A 6215-nucleotide genomic window follows, 5' to 3' on the forward strand; every position below is an offset into this window, starting at 1 on the left:
CCAAGTGTTTAGCTCATCTTCCGAGCAAGGGCCGCCTTAACCTCATCCTGCAATCGGGCAGGAGGATGAAGTTAAGGCGGCCCCTGCCTGGAGGATGAGCTAAACACTTGGGCAAAAAACGCTAAATTTTTTTTCAAATTTTTTTTTTTGTTATTTTATATATCTATTTTATTTCTTTATGTGAGGCATGTAGTATGAGCTTCCTCCCCCCTGGAAAGTGTCTCAAATTCGGGTAAGTGTGTTAGAACTGATCCGTTTGGGTGTTGTGTTTACCCAGCAATAGTGTCTCATCTCAGCGTTTTCTGCCCAAGTGTTTAGCTCATCCTCCGAGCAGTTGTCGCCTTAACCTCATCCTCTTGCCCTATTGAAGGAGGATGGGTTTAAGGCTGCCGCTGTCCGGAGGATGAGCTGTACACTTGGGCAAAAAACGCTGAAATTTTTTTTCAAATTTTTTGGGGGGGGGTTGTTTTATATATATTATTATTATTGAAGTTGTTTAAATGAAACAGTTCAAAATGTTAAAAATCAACCCAGGAAAAGTGTTTGAAAAGCAGGGTAAAAGTTTTGCAAAATACTGATGAAAATGTTTAAATTGTACCCAGGAATAGCGTTCTTAAAGCCCCCTTAAAGTTTTGTAAAACATGGGTAAACTTGTTAAAAATAAAATGGGCATAATGTTTAAAATCAACCCAGGAAAAGTGTTTGGAAAAACCCCCTTAAAGTTTTGAAAAACATGGGTAAAGTTGTTTTAAATAAACAGGCCAAAATGTTAAAAATCAACCCAGGAAAAGTGTTTGAAAAGCCCCCTTAAAGTTTTGAAAAACATGGGTAAAGTTGTTAAAAATAAAATGGGCAAAATGTTTAAAATCAACCCAGGAAAAGTGTTTGAAAAGCCCCCTTAAAGTTTTGAAAAGTATGGGTAAACTTGTTAAAAATAAAAAGGGCAAAATGTTAAAAATCAACCCAGGAAAAGTGTTTGAAAAGCAGGGTAAAAGTTTTGCAAAATACTGATGAAAATGTTTAAATTGTACCCAGGAATAGCGTTCTTAAAGCCCCCTTAAAGTTTTGTAAAACATGGGTAAACTTGTTAAAAATAAAATGGGCATAATGTTTAAAATCAACCCAGGAAAAGTGTTTGGAAAAACCCCCTTAAAGTTTTGAAAAACATGGGTAAAGTTGTTTTAAATAAACAGGCCAAAATGTTAAAAATCAACCCAGGAAAAGTGTTTGAAAAGCCCCCTTAAAGTTTTGAAAAACATGGGTAAAGTTGTTTTAAATAAACAGGCCAAAATGTTTAAAATCAACCCAGGAAAAGTGTTTGAAAAGCCCCCTTAAAGTTTTGTAAAACATGGGTAAACTTGTTAAAAATAAAGGGCAACATGTTTTAAATCAACCCAGGAATAGTGCATCTAAAGCCCGCACAAAGTTTTGAAAAACGTGGGTAAAGTTGTTAAAAATAAACAGGCCAAAATGTTAAAAATCAACCCAGGAAAAGTGTTTGAAAAGCCCGCAGAAAGTTTTGTAAAACATGGGTAAAGTTGTTAAAAATAAACAGGCCAAAATGTTTTAAATCAACCCAGGAATAGTGCATCTAAAGCCCGCAGAAGATTTGTAAAACGTGGGTAAACTTGTTAAAATAAAAAGGGCAAAATGTTTAAAATCAACCCAGGAATAGTGCATCTAAAGCTTGCACAAAGTTTTGAAAAACGTGGGTAAACTTGTTAAAATAAAAAGGCCAAAATGTTTAAAATCAACCCAGGAATAGTGCATCTAAAGCCCGCACAAAGTTTTGAAAAACGTGGGTAAACTTGTTAAAAATAAAAAGGGCAAAATGTTTAAAATCAACCCAGGAATAGTGCATCTAAAGCCCGCAGAAGAGTTGTAAAACGTGGGTAAACTTGTTAAAAATAAAAAGGGCAAAATGTTTAAAATCAACCCAGGAATAGTGCATCTAAAGCCCGCAGAAGAGTTGTAAAACGTGGGTAAACTTGTTAAAATAAAAAGGGCAAAATGTTTTAAATCAACCCAGGAATAGTGCATCTAAAGCTTGCACAAAGTTTTGAAAAACGTGGGTAAACTTGTTAAAAATAAAGGGCAACATGTTTAAAATCAACCCAGGAATAGTGCATCTAAAGCCCGCAGAAGATTTGTAAAACGTGGGTAAACTTGTTAAAAATAATAAGGGCAATTTTTTTTTAATCAACCCAGGAATAGTGCATCTAAAGCCCGCAGAAGATTTGTAAAACGTGGGTAAACTTGTTAAAAATAAACAGGGCAAAATGTTTTAAATCAACCCAGGCAAAGTGCTTGAAAAGCCGGCAAGAAATGTCGACCGCACCTGACCCGAATGCAGTACTGAAGTTTGTCCGCCAGACGGCGAAAATGAGCAAGGTCCATCAACCAGGCCGGGTAAACGGCGGGAGTAACTATGACTCTCTTAAGGTACCGGGAAATGGTTAAAATGTGCAGAAAAGTGTTTCCAAAAGCGTAGTGATGGTTTTTAAACCATGAAATACAAATACTGGAGCTTTTCCACACATTAATATCGGGCACTGAGGGTGATTTTCCCGGGGGGGGGGAGACAGCTATAAAGGTCGGCGCGACGACGACGACCATTGGCGAAAGTGCCAAAATTTCACTAAAATGGGTTAAAATCAGCACTTATGGATGAAATAGAATTACTGGAGCTTACTGGAGCTTATCAGACATGACTACCAGGCTCTTGGGGTGATTTTCCAGGGGGAAAGACAGCCATAAACGTCGGCACGCGACCAAATACGACGACATACGACCATTCTCAAAAGTGCCTAAAATGAAATAAAATCAGCACTTATGGATGAAATAGAGTTACTGGAGCTTATCAGACATGACTACTGGGCTCTGGGGGTGATTTTCCTGGGTAAAAGACAGCCATAAACGTCGGCGCGACGACCGTTCGCCAAAGGCCCAAAAATTCACTAAAATGGGTTAAAATCAGCACTTATGGATGAAATAAAAAATACTGGAGCTTACTGGAGCTTATCAGACATGACTACCAGGCACTGGGGGTGATTTCCCCTGGGTAAAGACAGCCATAAACGTCGGCACGCGACCAAATACGACGACATACGACCATTCTCAAAAGTGCCCAAAATGAACTAAAATGGGTTTTAAATCAGCACTCATTGATGAAATACAAATACTATATCTTTAATACAAATACTGGACCTTTTTAAACATTAAAACTTGGCCCATGAGGTTGATTTACCCGAGGAAATGGCACTTTTGACCCGGCAATTTGAGCCCGATTGCAGTACCAAAGTTTGTCCGCAAGACGGCGAAAAGGAGCAAGGTAATGCCCAGAAAAAGTGTTCCAAAATCGTAGTAATAGTTTTAAAAACAGCATTTAATGATTAATTACAATTACTGGAAGTTACTGGGGCTTTTCAGACATGACTACCGGGCTCTGGGGGTGATTTTCTCGGGGGGGGAGACAGATATAAAGGTCGGCGGGAGTAGATCTGACTCTCTTAAGGTGCGGAAAATGGTTAATATTCCCTAGAAAAGTGTTCCAAAAGCGGAGTGATCGTTTTTAAACGATAAAATACAAATACTGAAGCTTTTCAGACATTAATATCGGGCACTGGGGGTGATTTTCCCGGGGGGGAGACAGCTATAAAGGTCTGCGCGACGACGACCATTCGCCAAAGGTCCAAAAATTCACTAAAATGGGTTAAAATCAGCACTTATGGGTGAAATACAATTACTGGAGCTTACTGGAGCTGATCAGACATGACTACCGGGCACTGGGGGTGATTTTCCAGGGGGAAAGACAGCTATAAACGTCGGCGCGACCAAATACGACCATTCTCAAAAGTGCCTAAAATGAACTAAAATCAGCACTTATGGATGAAATAGAGTTACTGGAGCTGATCAGACATGACTACCGGGCACTGGGGGTGATTTTCCGGGGGGAAAGACAGCTATAAACGTCGGCGCGACCAAATACGACCATTCTCAAAAGTGCCTAAAATGAACTAAAATCAGCACTTATGGATGAAATAGAGTTACTGGAGCTTATCAGACATGACTAGCGGGCTCTGGGGGTGATTTTCCTGGGGAAAAGACAGCCATAAAAGTCGGAACGACCAAATACGACGACATACGACCATTCTCAAAAGTGCCCAAAATGAACTAAAATCAGCACTAGTTGATGAAATACAATTACTGGAGCTTATCTGACATGACTACCGGGCAATGGGGGTGATTTTCCTGGGGAAAAGACAGCCATAAACGTCGGCGCGACGACCATTCGCCATAGGGCCAAAAATTCACTAAAATGGGTTAAAATCAGCACTTATGGATGAAATAGAATTACTGGAGCTTACTGGGGCTGATCAGACATGACTACCGGGCACTGGGGGTGATTTTCCGGGGGGAAAGACAGCTATAAACGTCGGCGCGACCAAATACGACGACGTGCGACCATTCTCAAAAGTGCCAAAATGAACTAAAATCAGCACTTGTTGATTAAATACAAATACTGGAGCTGATCAGACATGACTACCAGAAACTGGGGATGATTTTCACGGGGGAAAGACAGCCATAAACGTCTGCGCGACCAAGTACGACGACCATTCGCAAAAGTCCCAAATATGCACTAAAATGGGGTAAAATCAGCATTTATTGATGAAATACAAATACTCGAGCTTACTGGAGCTTATCAGACATGACTACCGGGCACTGGGAGTTATTTTCCTGGGTAAAAGACAGCCATAAACGTCGGCGCGACCAAATACGACGACATACGACCATTCTCAAAAGTGCCAAAAATGCATTAAATTTGGTTTTAAATCAGCACTCATCGATCAAATACAAATATTATATCTTTAATACAAATACTGGACCTTTTTAAACATTAAAACCGGGCCCAGGAGGGTGATTTACCCGAAGAAATGACACTTTTGACACGGCAATTTGACCCTAATTGCAGTAAAAAAAAATTGTCCACAATGTGGCAGAGTTCTGCGGGTTCCATAGCGGCGGCCCAGTGCGTCAAATTCTGTATAAAAAGCAGGATATTTCGGTTCTGGGGGGTTATTTTACCCTGAAAAAGTGCATAAATTCTGGGTGCATGTATTATACACCATTTGGTGTCAAAATAAACGCTCCAGTTTACCCAGGAAGAGTGTCCCAAATGCGGGTTGACTGTAATAGACCAACGTGCATGTATAAAAAGCATGTCGACTTCGTTCTGGGGGCTTATTTTCACTCAGGAATAGTTTCTAAAATAAGGGGACCTTTATTAGAGTAGAGTGGGTGTGTAAAAAGCGTTTCTTTTCAGCCCAAAAGGTGTTTTTAACCGGGAAAAGTGCATAAGCTTACGGGATTTTCAACGGTCGCAGTAATAAAGTTTGTCCACAGTGTGGCAGAGTTTTTCAGGTTACATAGAGGCCCAGTGCGTCAAAGTCTGTATAAAAAAAGGAGGATATTTCGGTTCTGGTGGGTTATTTTCACCGGAAAAAGTGCATAAATTCTGGGTGCATGTATTATTGACGATTTGGTATCAAAATAAATGCTCCAGGGAGGTTCTGGTGCAAAAGTTTACCCAGGAAGAGTGTCCCAAATGCTGGTTGACTGTAATAGACCAACGTGCATGTATAAAAAGCATGTCGACTTCGTTCTGTGGGCTTATTTTCACTCGGGAATAGTTTCTAAAATAAGGGGACCTTTATTAGAGTAGAGTGGGTGTGTAAAAAGATTTTCTTTTCAGCCAGAAAGGTAATTTTAAACGCTAAAAGTGCATAGGCTTACGGGAGCTTAAACGGTCGCAGTACCACAGTTTGTCCACAGTGTGGCAGAGTTCTGCGGATTCCATAGCGTCCCAGTGCGTACTGGTTTGTATAAAAAGTAGCCCAGTTCGGTTCTGGGGGGGTTATTTTCCCCGGAAAAAGTGCCTAAAATGTGGGTGCATGTATTATTGACAATTTTGTATAAAATTAGTCTTCCAGGGAGGTTCTGGGGGGATGTTAGGCAAGAAATAGTGTCCAAATTGGGGTAATTTTCGTTAAGAATAGTGGTTGCATTGGAACTGGTCTTGGGTGGTTCTGGTTGGTCCATTTAACCTGAATTTTTGTCTCATATGAGGGGAGATGTATATTGACCATTCTGTATAAAATAATCTTCCAGGGTGGTTGTGAAGTAAAGTTATGCCACAAACAATGTGCCTTATATGG

The sequence above is a fragment of the Stigmatopora argus genome, unplaced genomic scaffold, assembly GCF_051989625.1.
Source record: "Stigmatopora argus isolate UIUO_Sarg unplaced genomic scaffold, RoL_Sarg_1.0 HiC_scaffold_94, whole genome shotgun sequence".
NCBI classification, from domain to species: Eukaryota; Metazoa; Chordata; class Actinopteri; order Syngnathiformes; family Syngnathidae; genus Stigmatopora; species Stigmatopora argus.